At 44.6% G+C, this 13,963-nt stretch overlaps 1 protein-coding gene across 1 annotated transcript in view; it reads left to right on the top strand.

Annotated features, from left to right (window-relative positions):
• The window catches only part of LOC128660794 (integrator complex subunit 6), a 516,514-nt gene that overhangs the window by 133,895 nt on the left and 368,656 nt on the right, over positions 1-13,963 (top strand). The gene's annotated exons all lie outside the window — the stretch shown is intronic.

The raw sequence follows: 13,963 nt of genomic DNA, 5'->3' as shown, positions 1-13,963 counted from the left end.
TTAAGTTGGAACATCTCCGCATTCTGCTTAAGGAGGTATTATCCACTCTGGATGATTGTGAAAAGTTGGTCATCCCAGAGAAACTATGTAAAATGGACAAGTTCCTAGAGGTGCCGGAGCTCCCAGAAGCTTTTCCTATACCCAAGCGGGTGGCGGACATTGTTAATAAAGAATGGGAAAGGCCCGGTATTCCTTTCGTCCCTCCCCCCATATTTAAAAAATTGTTTCCTATGGTCGACCCCAGAAAGGACTTATGGCAGACAGTCCCCAAGGTCGAGGGAGCGGTTTCTACTTTAAACAAACGCACCACTATACCCATAGAGGATAGTTGTGCCTTCAAAGATCCTATGGATAAAAAATTAGAAGGTTTGCTTAAAAAGATGTTTGTTCAGCAGGGTTACCTTCTACAACCAATTTCATGCATTGTCCCTGTCACTACAGCCGCATGTTTCTGGTTTGATGAACTGATAAAGGCGCTCGATAGTGATTCTCCTCCTTATGAGGAGATTATGGACAGAATCAATGCTCTCAAATTGGCTAATTCTTTCACCCTAGACGCCACTTTGCAATTGGCTAGGTTAGCGGCTAAGAATTCTGGGTTTGCTATTGTGGCGCGCAGAGCGCTTTGGTTGAAATCTTGGTCGGCTGACGCGTCTTCCAAGAACAAGCTACTAAACATTCCTTTCAAGGGGAAAACGCTGTTTGGCCCTGACTTGAAAGAGATTATCTCGGATATCACTGGGGGTAAGGGCCACGCCCTTCCTCAGGATCGGCCTTTCAAGGCGAAAAATAGACCCAATTTTCGTCCCTTTCGTAAAAACGGACCAGCCCAAGGTGCTACGTCCTCTAAGCAAGAGGGTAATACTTCTCAAGCCAAGCCAGCTTGGAGACCAATGCAAGGCTGGAACAAGGGAAAGCAGGCCAAGAAGCCTGCCACTGCTACCAAGACAGCATGAAATATTGGCCCCCGATCCGGGACCGGATCTGGTGGGGGGCAGACTCTCTCTCTTCGCTCAGGCTTGGGCAAGAGATGTTCTGGATCCTTGGGCGCTAGACATAGTCTCCCAGGGTTATCTTCTGGAATTCAAGGGACTTCCCCCAAGGGGGAGGTTCCACAGGTCTCAGTTGTCTTCAGACCACATAAAAAGACAGGCGTTCTTACATTGTGTAGAAGACCTGTTAAAAATGGGAGTGATTCATCCTGTTCCACTAAGAGAACAAGGGATGGGGTTCTACTCCAATCTGTTCATAGTTCCCAAAAAAGAGGGAACGTTCAGACCAATCTTAGATCTCAAGATCTTAAACAAGTTTCTCAAGGTTCCATCTTTCAAGATGGAAACCATTCGAACTATTCTTCCTTCCATCCAGGAGGGTCAATTCATGACCACGGTGGATTTAAAGGATGCGTATCTACATATTCCTATCCACAAGGAACATCATCGGTTCCTAAGGTTTGCATTCCTGGACAAACATTACCAGTTCGTGGCGCTTCCTTTCGGATTAGCCACTGCTCCAAGGATTTTCACAAAGGTACTAGGCTCCCTTCTAGCGGTACTAAGACCAAGGGGCATTGCAGTAGTACCTTACCTGGACGACATTCTGATTCAAGTGTCGTCCCTTCCTCAAGCAAAGGCTCACACGGACATTGTCCTGGCCTTTCTCAGATCTCACGGCTGGAAAGTGAACGTGGAAAAGAGTTCTCTATCCCCGTCAACAAGGGTTCCCTTCTTGGGAACAATTATAGACTCTTTAGAAATGAGGATCTTTCTAACAGAGGCCAGAAAAACAAAACTTCTAGACTCTTGTCGGATACTTCATTCCGTTCCTCTTCCTTCCATAGCTCAGTGCATGGAAGTGATAGGGTTGATGGTAGCGGCGATGGACATAGTTCCTTTTGCGCGCATTCATCTAAGACCATTACAACTGTGCATGCTCAGTCAGTGGAATGGGGACTATACAGACTTGTCTCCGAAGATACAAGTAAATCAGAGGACCAGAGACTCACTCCGTTGGTGGCTGTCCCTGGACAATCTGTCTCAAGGGATGACGTTCCGCAGACCAGAGTGGGTCATTGTCACGACCGACGCCAGTCTGATGGGCTGGGGCGCGGTCTGGGGATCCCTGAAAGCTCAGGGTCTTTGGTCTCGGGAAGAATCTCTTCTACCGATAAATATTCTGGAACTGAGAGCGATATTCAATGCTCTCAAGGCCTGGCCTCGGCTAGCGAGGACCAAGTTCATACGGTTTCAATCAGACAACATGACAACTGTTGCGTACATCAACCATCAGGGGGGAACAAGGAGTTCCCTAGCGATGGAAGAAGTGACCAAAATCATTCTATGGGCGGAGTCTCACTCCTGCCACCTGTCTGCTATCCACATCCCAGGAGTGGAAAATTGGGAAGCGGATTTTCTGAGTCGTCAGACATTGCATCCGGGGGAGTGGGAACTCCATCCGGAAATCTTTGCCCAAGTCACTCACCTGTGGGGCATTCCAGACATGGATCTGATGGCCTCTCGTCAGAACTTCAAAGTTCCTTGCTACGGGGCCAGATCCAGGGATCCCAAGGCGGCTCTAGTGGATGCACTAGTAGCACCTTGGACCTTCAAACTAGCTTATGTGTTCCCGCCATTTCCTCTCATCCCCAGGCTGGTAGCCAGGATCAATCAGGAGAGGGCGTCGGTGATCTTGATAGCTCCTGCGTGGCCACGCAGGACTTGGTATGCAGATCTGGTGAATATGTCATCGGCTCCACCTTGGAAGCTACCTTTGAGACGAGACCTTCTTGTTCAGGGTCCGTTCGAACATCCGAATCTGGTTTCACTCCAGCTGACTGCTTGGAGATTGAACGCTTGATTTTATCGAAGCGAGGATTATCAGATTCTGTTATCGATACTCTTGTTCAGGCCAGAAAGCCTGTAACTAGAAAGATTTACCACAAAATTTGGAAAAAATATATCTGTTGGTGTGAATCTAAAGGATTCCCTTGGGACAAGGTTAAGATTCCTAGGATTCTATCCTTCCTTCAAGAAGGATTGGAAAAAGGATTATCTGCTAGTTCCCTGAAGGGACAGATTTCTGCCTTGTCGGTATTACTTCACAAAAAGCTGGCAGCTGTGCCAGATGTTCAAGCCTTTGTTCAGGCTCTGGTTAGAATCAAGCCTGTTTACAAACCTTTGACTCCTCCTTGGAGTCTCAATTTAGTTCTTTCAGTTCTTCAGGGGGTTCCGTTTGAACCCTTACATTCCGTTGATATTAAGTTATTATCTTGGAAAGTTTTGTTTTTAGTTGCGATTTCTTCTGCTAGAAGAGTCTCAGAATTATCTGCTCTGCAGTGTTCTCCTCCTTATCTGGTGTTCCATGCAGATAAGGTGGTTTTACGTACTAAACCTGGTTTTCTTCCAAAAGTTGTTTCTAACAAAAACATTAACCAGGAGATTATCGTACCTTCTCTGTGTCCAAAACCAGTTTCAAAGAAGGAACGTTTGTTGCACAATTTGGATGTTGTTCGCGCTCTAAAATTCTATTTAGATGCTACAAAGGATTTTAGACAAACATCTTCCTTGTTTGTTGTTTATTCAGGTAAAAGGAGAGGTCAAAAAGCAACTTCTACCTCTCTCTCTTTTTGGATTAAAAGCATCATCAGATTGGCTTACGAGACTGCCGGACGGCAGCCTCCCGAAAGAATCACAGCTCATTCCACTAGGGCTGTGGCTTCCACATGGGCCTTCAAGAACGAGGCTTCTGTTGATCAGATATGTAGGGCAGCGACTTGGTCTTCACTGCACACTTTTACCAAATTTTACAAGTTTGATACTTTTGCTTCTTCTGAGGCTATTTTTGGGAGAAAGGTTTTGCAAGCCGTGGTGCCTTCCATTTAGGTGACCTGATTTGCTCCCTCCCTTCATCCGTGTCCTAAAGCTTTGGTATTGGTTCCCACAAGTAAGGATGACGCCGTGGACCGGACACACCTATGTTGGAGAAAACAGAATTTATGTTTACCTGATAAATTTCTTTCTCCAACGGTGTGTCCGGTCCACGGCCCGCCCTGGTTTTTTAATCAGGTCTGATAATTTATTTTCTTTAACTACAGTCACCACGGTACCATATGGTTTCTCCTATGCAAATATTCCTCCTTAACGTCGGTCGAATGACTGGGGTAGGCGGAGCCTAGGAGGGATCATGTGACCAGCTTTGCTGGGCTCTTTGCCATTTCCTGTTGGGGAAGAGAATATCCCACAAGTAAGGATGACGCCGTGGACCGGACACACCGTTGGAGAAAGAAATTTATCAGGTAAACATAAATTCTGTTTTTGTATTACTACATTTCTACCTTGTGATGTTAGGCTAAGAGAAAAGGAAACAAATTTTAGACATTTTCAACATTTACATTTTTTTGTCTGCAGCTAAATTGCAAATCAATTTTCAAATGCTGCACTTGATTAACTAACAGTAAAACAATTTTTATAACAAACACATTGCAGTTGAGTTGGTGTTTTAGTGTAACTGCCTAATTTAAAATGATTATTTTTTTCACAATAACCTGCAGAAATTTTTCACAAAATAAATCTCATTGCAGAAAATGAAGAAAAATTCTGCCTCTGGGCCCATAACCCCCAGTCATTCTCTTTGCCTCTGTCAATGGAGGACGTGAAGTTTGTGTCGTAAGATTTTATTCCTTTTTTGGGTACTTTTCCCAGGAAGCAAGGATTTGGGTTTAGCTGTGTCCACATCAATCTCTTGAGTAAGAGTAGTGGTGGCTTATAAGCAGTTAGAAAGTGGTGAGGTGGTCCTCGCTTTGTTTTCTAACATATTTGCTGCCCTCGGTATAGAAAGCCAGAGTTGGTTACGCTGTTCTTTCTTTTTCTACAGGTCTCTGTAAGGAGTATGTGTCCTTTCACGCCTTGTAAGCTGTCTTCCTGCCCGACGGCTAGATTTGCAGGTAAGTGGTTTTGTCTTCTAGGTACTGGAGACTTGCATCTAATTTAATTTTGCATTAATTGTTATGGGACATTATAATCCTTTTGGGAGGATTCGTTTGGGGCAGTATGCAGGCACTATTTGTATGTCAGGAGACTAATGACACTATGGCTATACATATTTATTGCAAAGGTCTTTTCTCCAACATAGGTGTGTCCGGTCCACGGCGTCATCCTTACTTGTGGGATATTCTCTTCCCCAACAGGAAATGGCAAAGAGCCCAGCAAAGCTGGTCACATGATCCCTCCTAGGCTCCGCCTTCCCCAGTCATTCTCTTTGCCGTTGTACAGGCAACATCTCCACGGAGTTTTTTAGTGTTTAACTGTAGTTTTTATTATTCAATCAAGAGTTTGTTATTTTAAAATAGTGCTGGTATGTACTATTTACTCTGAAACAGAAAAGAGATGAAGATTTCTGTTTGTAAGAGGAAAATGATTTTAGCAACCGTTACTAAAATCGATGGCTGTTCCACACAGGACTGTTGAGAGGAATTAACTTCAGTTGGGGGAACAGTGAGCAGACTTTTGCTGCTTGAGGTATGACACATTCTAACAAGACGATGTAATGCTGGAAGCTGTCATTTTCCCTATGGGATCCGGTAAGCCATTTTTATTACAGAAAGAAAAAAAGGGCTTCACAAGGGCTTTCTAAGACTGTAGACATTTTCTGGGCTAAATCGATTTATATTTTATACTCCATAGCCTTGAGGAATTATTTTAATCTTGGGAATTATGTAAAATAACCGTCAGGCACTGTATTGGACACCTTATTCTCTAGGGGCTTTCCCTAATCAGAGGCAGAGTCTCATTTTCGCGCCTGTATTGCGCACTTGTTTTTGAGAAGCATGACATGCAGATGCATGTGTGAGGAGCTCTGATACATAGAAAAGACTTTCTGAAGGCGTCATTTGGTATCGTATTCCCCTTTGGGCTTGGTTGGGTCTCAGCAAAGCAGATACCAGGGACTGTAAAGGGGTTAAATATAAAAACGGCTCCGGTTCCGTTATTTTAAGGGTTAAAGCTTCCAAATTTGGTGTGCAATACTTTTAAGGCTTTAAGACACTGTGGTGAAATTTTGGTGAATTTTGAACAATTCCTTCATACTTTTTCGCAATTGCAGTAATAAAGTGTGTTCAGTTTAAAATTTAAAGTGACAGTAACGGTTTATTTTAAAACGTTTTTTGTACTTTGTTATCAAGTTTTTGCCTGTTTAACATGTCTGAACTACCAGATAGACTGTGTTCTGAATGTGGGGAAGCCAAGGTTCCTTCTCATTTAAATAGATGTGATTTATGTGACACAAAATTTAGAGAAAATGATGCCCAAGATGATTCCTCAAGTGAGGGGAGTAAGCATGGTACTGCATCATCCCCTCCTTCGTCTACACCAGTCTTGCCCACACAGGAGGCCCCTAGTACATCTAGCGCGCCAATACTCCTTACTATGCAACAATTAACGGCTGTAATGGATAATTCTATCAAAAACATTTTAGCCAAAATGCCCACTTATCAGCGAAAGCGCGACTGCTCTGTTTTAGAAAATACTGAAGAGCATGAGGACGCTGATGATATTGGTTCTGAAGGGCCCCTACACCAGTCTGAGGGGGCCAGGGAGGTTTTGTCTGAGGGAGAAATTTCAGATTCAGGGAAAATTTCTCAACAAGCTGAACCTGATGTGATTACATTTAAATTTAAATTGGAACATCTCCGTGCTCTGCTTAAGGAGGTGTTATCCACTCTGGATGATTGTGAGAATTTGGTCATTCCAGAGAAACTATGTAAAATGGACAAGTTCCTAGAGGTCCCGGGGCCCCCCGAAGCTTTTCCTATACCCAAGCGGGTGGCGGACATTGTAAATAAAGAATGGGAAAGGCCCGGTATACCTTTCGTCCCTCCCCCCATATTTAAAAAATTGTTTCCTATGGTCGACCCCAGAAATGACTTATGGCAGACAGTCCCCAAGGTCGAGGGGGCGGTTTCTACTCTAAACAAACGCACCACTATACCCATAGAAGATAGTTGTGCTTTCAAAGATCCTATGGATAAAAAATTAGAAGGTTTGCTTAAAAAGATGTTTGTTCAGCAAGGTTACCTTCTACAACCAATTTCATGCATTGTTCCTGTCACTACAGCCGCGTGTTTCTGGTTCGATGAGCTAGAAAAGGCGATCAATAATAATTCTTCTTCTTATGAGGAGATTATGGACAGAATTCGTGCTCTCAAATTGGCTAATTCTTTCACCCTAGACGCCACTTTGCAATTGGCTAGGTTAGCGGCGAAAAATTCTGGTTTTGCTATTGTGGCGCGCAGAGCGCTTTGGTTAAAATCTTGGTCAGCGGATGCGTCTTCCAAGAACAAATTGCTTAACATTCCTTTCAAGGGGAAAACGCTGTTTGGCCCTGACTTGAAAGAGATTATCTCTGATATCACTGGGGGCAAGGGCCACGCCCTTCCTCAGGATAGGTCTTTCAAGGCCAAAAATAAACCTAATTTTCGTCCCTTTCGCAGAAACGGACCAGCCCCAAGTGCTACGTCCTCTAAGCAAGAGGGTAATACTTCTCAAGCCAAGCCAGCCTGGAGACCAATGCAAGGCTGGAACAAAGGAAAGCAGGCCAAGAAACCTGCCACTGCTACCAAGACAGCATGAGATGTTGGCCCCCGATCCGGGACCGGATCTGGTGGGGGGCAGACTCTCTCTCTTCGCTCAGGCTTGGGCAAGAGATGTTCTGGATCCTTGGGCGCTAGAAATAGTCTCCCAAGGTTATCTTCTGGAATTCAAGGGGCTTCCCCCAAGGGGGAGGTTCCACAGGTCTCAATTGTCTTCAGACCACATAAAAAAACAGGCATTCTTACATTGTGTAGAAGACCTGTTAAAAATGGGAGTGATTCATCCTGTTCCATTAGGAGAACAAGGGATGGGGTTCTACTCCAATCTGTTCGTAGTTCCCAAAAAAGAGGGAACATTCAGACCAATCTTAGATCTCAAGATCCTAAACAAGTTTCTCAAGGTTCCATCGTTCAAAATGGAAACCATTCGAACTATTCTTCCTTCCATCCAGGAAGGTCAATTCATGACCACGGTGGATTTAAAGGATGCGTATCTACATATTACTATCCACAAGGAACATCATCGGTTCCTAAGGTTCGCATTCCTGGACAAGCATTACCAGTTTGTGGCACTTCCGTTCGGATTAGCCACTGCTCCAAGGATTTTCACAAAGGTACTAGGGTCCCTTCTAGCGGTGCTAAGACCAAGGGGCATTGCAGTAGTACCTTACTTGGACGACATTCTGATTCAAGCGTCGTCCCTTCCTCAAGCAAAGGCTCACACGGACATTGTCCTGGCCTTTCTCAGATCTCACGGGTGGAAAGTGAACGTAGAAAAAAGTACTCTGTCTCCGTCAACAAGGGTTCCCTTCTTGGGAACAATAATAGACTCCTTAGAAATGAGGATTTTTCTGACAGAGGCCAGAAAATCAAAACTTCAAATACTTCATTCTGTTCCTCTTCCTTCCATAGCGCAGTGCATGGAAGTAATAGGTTTGATGGTAGCGGCAATGGACATAGTTCCTTTTGCGCGCATTCATCTAAGACCATTACAACTGTGCATGCTCAGTCAGTGGAATGGGGACTATACAGACTTGTCTCCGACGATACAAGTAAATCAGAGGACCAGAGATTCACTCCGTTGGTGGCTGTCCCTGGACAACCTGTCACAGGGGATGAGCTTCCGCAGACCAGAGTGGGTCATTGTCACGACCGACGCCAGTCTGGTGGGCTGGGGCGCGGTCTGGGGACCCCTGAAAGCTCAGGGTCTTTGGTCTCGGGAAGAATCTCTTCTACCGATAAATTTTCTGGAACTGAGAGCGATACTCAATGCTCTCAAGGCTTGGCCTCAGCTAGCAAAGGCCAAGTTCATACGGTTTCAATCAGACAACATGACGACTGTTGCGTACATCAACCATCAGGGGGGAACAAGGAGTTCCCTGGCGATGGAAGAAGTGACCAAAATCATTCAATGGGCGGAGACTCACTCCTGCCACTTGTCTGCAATCCACATCCCAGGAGTGGAAAATTGGGAAGCGGATTTTCTGAGTCGTCAGACATTTCATCCGGGGGAGTGGGAACTCCATCCGGAAATCTTTGCCCAAATCACTCAATTGTGGGGCATTCCAGACATGGATCTGATGGCCTCTCGTCAGAACTTCAAGGTTCCTTGCTACGGGTCCAGATCCAGGGATCCCAAGGCGAATCTAGTAGATGCACTAGTAGCACCTTGGACCTTCAAACTAGCTTATGTATTCCCGCCGTTTCCTCTCATCCCCAGGCTGGTAGCCAGGATCAATCAGGAGAGAGCATCGGTGATCTTGATAGCTCCTGCGTGGCCACGCAGGACTTGGTATGCAGACCTGGTGAATATGTCATCGGCTCCACCATGGAAGCTACCTTTGAGACGAGACCTTCTTGTTCAAGGTCCGTTCGAACATCCGAATCTGGTCTCACTCCAACTGACTGCTTGGAGATTGAACGCTTGATCTTATCAAAGCGAGGGTTCTCAGATTCTGTCATTGATACTCTTGTTCAGGCCAGAAAGCCTGTAACTAGAAAAATTTACCACAAAATATGGAAAAAATATATCTGTTGGTGTGAATCTAAAGGATTCCCTTGGGACAAGGTAAAAATTCCTAAGATTCTATCCTTCCTTCAAGAAGGTTTGGAGAAAGGATTATCTGCTAGTTCCTTGAAGGGACAGATTTCTGCCTTGTCTGTGTTACTTCACAAAAAACTGGCAGCTGTGCCAGATGTTCAAGCCTTTGTTCAGGCTCTGGTTAGAATCAAGCCTGTTTACAAACCTTTGACTCCTCCTTGGAGTCTCAATTTAGTTCTTTCAGTTCTTCAGGGGGTTCCGTTTGAACCCTTACATCCCGTTGATATTAAGTTATTATCTTGGAAAGTTTTGTTTTTGGTTGCAATTTCTTCTGCTAGAAGAGTTTCAGAATTATCTGCTCTGCAGTGTTCTCCTCCTTATCTGGTGTTCCATGCAGATAAGGTGGTTTTACGTACTAAACCTGGTTTTCTTCCGAAAGTTGTTTCTAACAAAAACATTAACCAGGAGATAGTCGTGCCTTCTTTGTGTCCGAATCCAGTTTCAAAGAAGGAACGTTTGTTGCACAATTTGGATGTTGTTCGTGCTCTAAAATTCTATTTAGATGCTACAAAGGATTTTAGACAAACATCTTCCTTGTTTGTTGTTTATTGTGGTAAAAGGAGAGGTCAAAAAGCAACTTCTACCTCTCTCTCTTTTTGGATTAAAAGCATCATCAGATTGGCTTACGAGACTGCCGGACGGCAGCCTCCTGAAAGAATCACAGCTCATTCCACTAGGGCTGTGGCTTCCACATGGGCCTTCAAGAACGAGGCTTCTGTTGATCAGATATGTAAGGCAGCGACTTGGTCTTCACTGCACACTTTTACTAAATTTTACAAGTTTGATACTTTTGCTTCTTCTGAGGCTATTTTTGGGAGAAAGGTTTTGCAAGCCGTGGTGCCTTCCATCTAGGTGACCTGATTTGCTCCCTCCCTTCATCCGTGTCCTAAAGCTTTGGTATTGGTTCCCACAAGTAAGGATGACGCCGTGGACCGGACACACCTATGTTGGAGAAAACAGAATTTATGTTTACCTGATAAATTACTTTCTCCAACGGTGTGTCCGGTCCACGGCCCGCCCTGGTTTTTTAATCAGGTCTGATAATTTATTTTCTTTAACTACAGTCACCACGGTATCATATGGTTTCTCCTATGCAAATATTCCTCCTTTACGTCGGTCGAATGACTGGGGAAGGCGGAGCCTAGGAGGGATCATGTGACCAGCTTTGCTGGGCTCTTTGCCATTTCCTGTTGGGGAAGAGAATATCCCACAAGTAAGGATGACGCCGTGGACCGGACACACCGTTGGAGAAAGTAATTTATCAGGTAAACATAAATTCTGTTTTTTGAGGGAATGTTTAAACGTGTGTTTTTTTGTTTTTGCTTCAAATTATTTTGATGCCGCTCACGTGACCTTCCGCTTGCAGCTTTGAGCAGAGCAGCGTCATTCCTGTGAGTTTATCTTCAGTTGCGACTGTGGGGTAATCGTCTGGCCGATTGGAGTGTCCTAAATTTGTGCAGCTTCTGCAGGTTACGGTAGGGCATCTCAGCTTCTGAAGTGTAGAGGTGTATTTTATTTTCAATTTAACTCTTTGAAGGACTATCCTTCTTAAAGCGACTATCCTTACTTTTCGGGTACTTTATCAGCTATGGATATTGAAACATAAATGCTTATGTTTGGAGGCTCAAATTGTCTTGCCTATGCAATTTTGTCCCTCATGTTTAGAAAAGACCTTAAAGTGTAAAGATAAATGACTTGTTTCTGAGCCTAATGTCTCTCAGGATGATGCTGTTCAGGCAATGCTACAGCTTTCTCCTCAAATGTCCCAAGCCTCAATGGCTTCACATACAGTGCCCTGCAGTTCCTCTCAGACTCCTGGAGGAGTGTATTTGCCAATAGATTCAGCTGCACAGATATCTTCTGCGGTATATGCAGATTTATCTGCTTTTCCTATGATGGGGAAGTGCAAGAGGAAATCAAAACATTTTTCTGATAGTAATGTGTCTGTCTCATCTGCTGCTGCGAAGGTTGACGCCCCCCATAAGTCTGATGAGGAGGATACCTCGGTAGCTTCTGAGGGTGAAATCTCAGATTCTGACTGTAAAAATCCTTTGTCTGATTCTGAAGAAGTAAACTTCATATTTAAGCTTGAACCCCTTTGTTTACTTCTAAAGGAGGTACTGGCTACTTTGGACGACTCAGATTCTTCTGTCGCTGTCAATCCTAAAAAATCTAGTAAACTTAACAAATACTATGATGTTCCTTCCTCTGTGGAAGTGTTCCCTGTTCCAGATCATGTGTCGGAGATCATTGCACAGGAATGGGATAAGCCAGGGATTTCCCCCGTCCCCTGTCTTTAAAAAGATGTTTCCTGTTGCTGACTCCATTCAGGACTCATGGCGTACTGTGCCTAACTTAAAAGGGGCTATTTCTACTGTGGCCAAGAGAACCACGATTCCTATAGAGGATAGCTGTTCTTTTAAGGATCCTATGGACAAAAAGCTGGAGGCTTATTTAAAGAAAATCAGGGTCTACAATGTTAACCTGCAGTTTGTGTTGCCACGGTAGCAAGTGTAGCATCTTATTGGTGTGTTGCTTTGTCCGATTTGATTTTAGAGGAGACTCCATTAGAGGAGATCCGAAATAGGATTAAGGCTCTCAAGCTGGCCAATTCCTTTATCTCCGATGCTAACATGCAAGTCATTAGACTAGTAGCCAAGATGTCTGGCTTCAATGTCCTAGCCCGCAGGGCTCTGTGGCTTAAATCTTGGTTAGCGGATGTTACCTCCAAGTCCAAGCTCCTGTTGCTACCTTATAAGGGTAAGATAAGGTAGATGATTTCTGAAATTATGGGTGGAAAAGGGGTCATTTCTACCACAAGACAAGAAGAATAGACCGAAGGGACGTCAGAGTTCTAATTTTCGCTCCTTTCGTAACTTCAAAGGTTAAAAGTCTTCCTCTCCCTCCTCCAAGCCGGAGCAGTTCAAGCCCTCTTGGAGACCCAATCAGTCTTGGAATAAGGGGAAGCAATAAAAAAAAGCCTTAATCTGAGACTAAGTCAGCATGAAGAGTCTCTCCCCAGTCCGGGATTGGATCAAGTTGGGGGCAGACTTTCCTTGTTTTGACGAGCTTGGATATGCGATGTCCCAGCTGTGGACATAGTATCTCAGGGGTACAAAATTGAATTCAAGACTCGTCCTCCCAGGGGCAGATTCCTTCTCTCAAGATTATCTGCGGATCAGGTAAAACGAGAGGCATTCTTAAACTGCATTCAGGACCTTTCGTCCCTGGGACTGGGTCTAGGATTCTATTCAAATCTGTTTGTGGTTCCCCAAAAAGAGGGAACTTTTCGACCCATTTTAGACCTAAAGTGTCTCAACACTTTTTTCAGGGTACCGTCCTTCAAAATGGAAACCATTTGTTCCATTCTTCCTTTGGTCCAAGAGGGGTCAGTTCATGACGACCATAGACCTGAAGGATGCTCATCTCCATGTTCCCATCCACAGGGATCATCAGCAGTTCCTGAGATTCACTTTTCTAGACAAGCACTTTCAATTTGTTGCTCTTCTATTTTGGCCTTGCCACAGCTCCCAGAATTTTCACAAAGGTTCTAGACACTCTCTTGGCAGTTGTCAGGTCTCAGGGAATGGACGACATATTGGTTCAGGTGCCTTCTTTACAACTAGCAAACTCTCATACAGAGATCTTGTTGTCTTTTCTACGTTCCCACGGATGGAAACTGAATCTGGAGATGAGTTCCCTTGTTCCAACTGCAAGGGTGTGTTTCTTGGGGACCTTCATAGATTCCCTATCTATGAAGATTTTTCTGACGGAGGTCAGAAAAGCCAAACTTCTCTCTTCTTGCCTCTCTCTCCAGTCTACTGTTTGGCCAACAGTGGCTCAATGCATGGAGGTAATTGGTCTGATGGTCGCTTCCATGGACATCATTCCCTTTGCTCGATTCCATTTGAGAGCTCTACAATTATGCATGCTCAGACAATGAAACTGAGACCATTCGGATCTATCTCAGAGGATACATCTGGACTAGTTGACAAGAGACTCTCTCATGGTGGATTTCTCAGTATCATCTGTCTCAGGGCACATGCTTCCGGAGACCCTCCTGCGTGATTATGACCATGGACGCCAGGCTGCTAGGCTGGGGAGCAGTCTGGGACTCATTAAAGGCTCAGGGCCTATGGACTCGGTAGGAGTCTTCTCTTCCCATAAACATCTTGGAGTTGAGAGCGATCTTCAATGCCCTGATGGCTTGGCCTCAGTTGTCTTTAGCCCGGTTTATCAGGTTCCAGTCGGACAACATCACCTCAGTGGCTTACATC

This window comes from Bombina bombina, chromosome 1 (genome assembly GCF_027579735.1).
Source record: "Bombina bombina isolate aBomBom1 chromosome 1, aBomBom1.pri, whole genome shotgun sequence".
In the NCBI taxonomy this organism is placed as follows: domain Eukaryota; kingdom Metazoa; phylum Chordata; class Amphibia; order Anura; family Bombinatoridae; genus Bombina; species Bombina bombina.
Note: the sequence above shows the minus strand (reverse complement) of the source record. Positions and strands in the feature narration are given on the sequence as shown.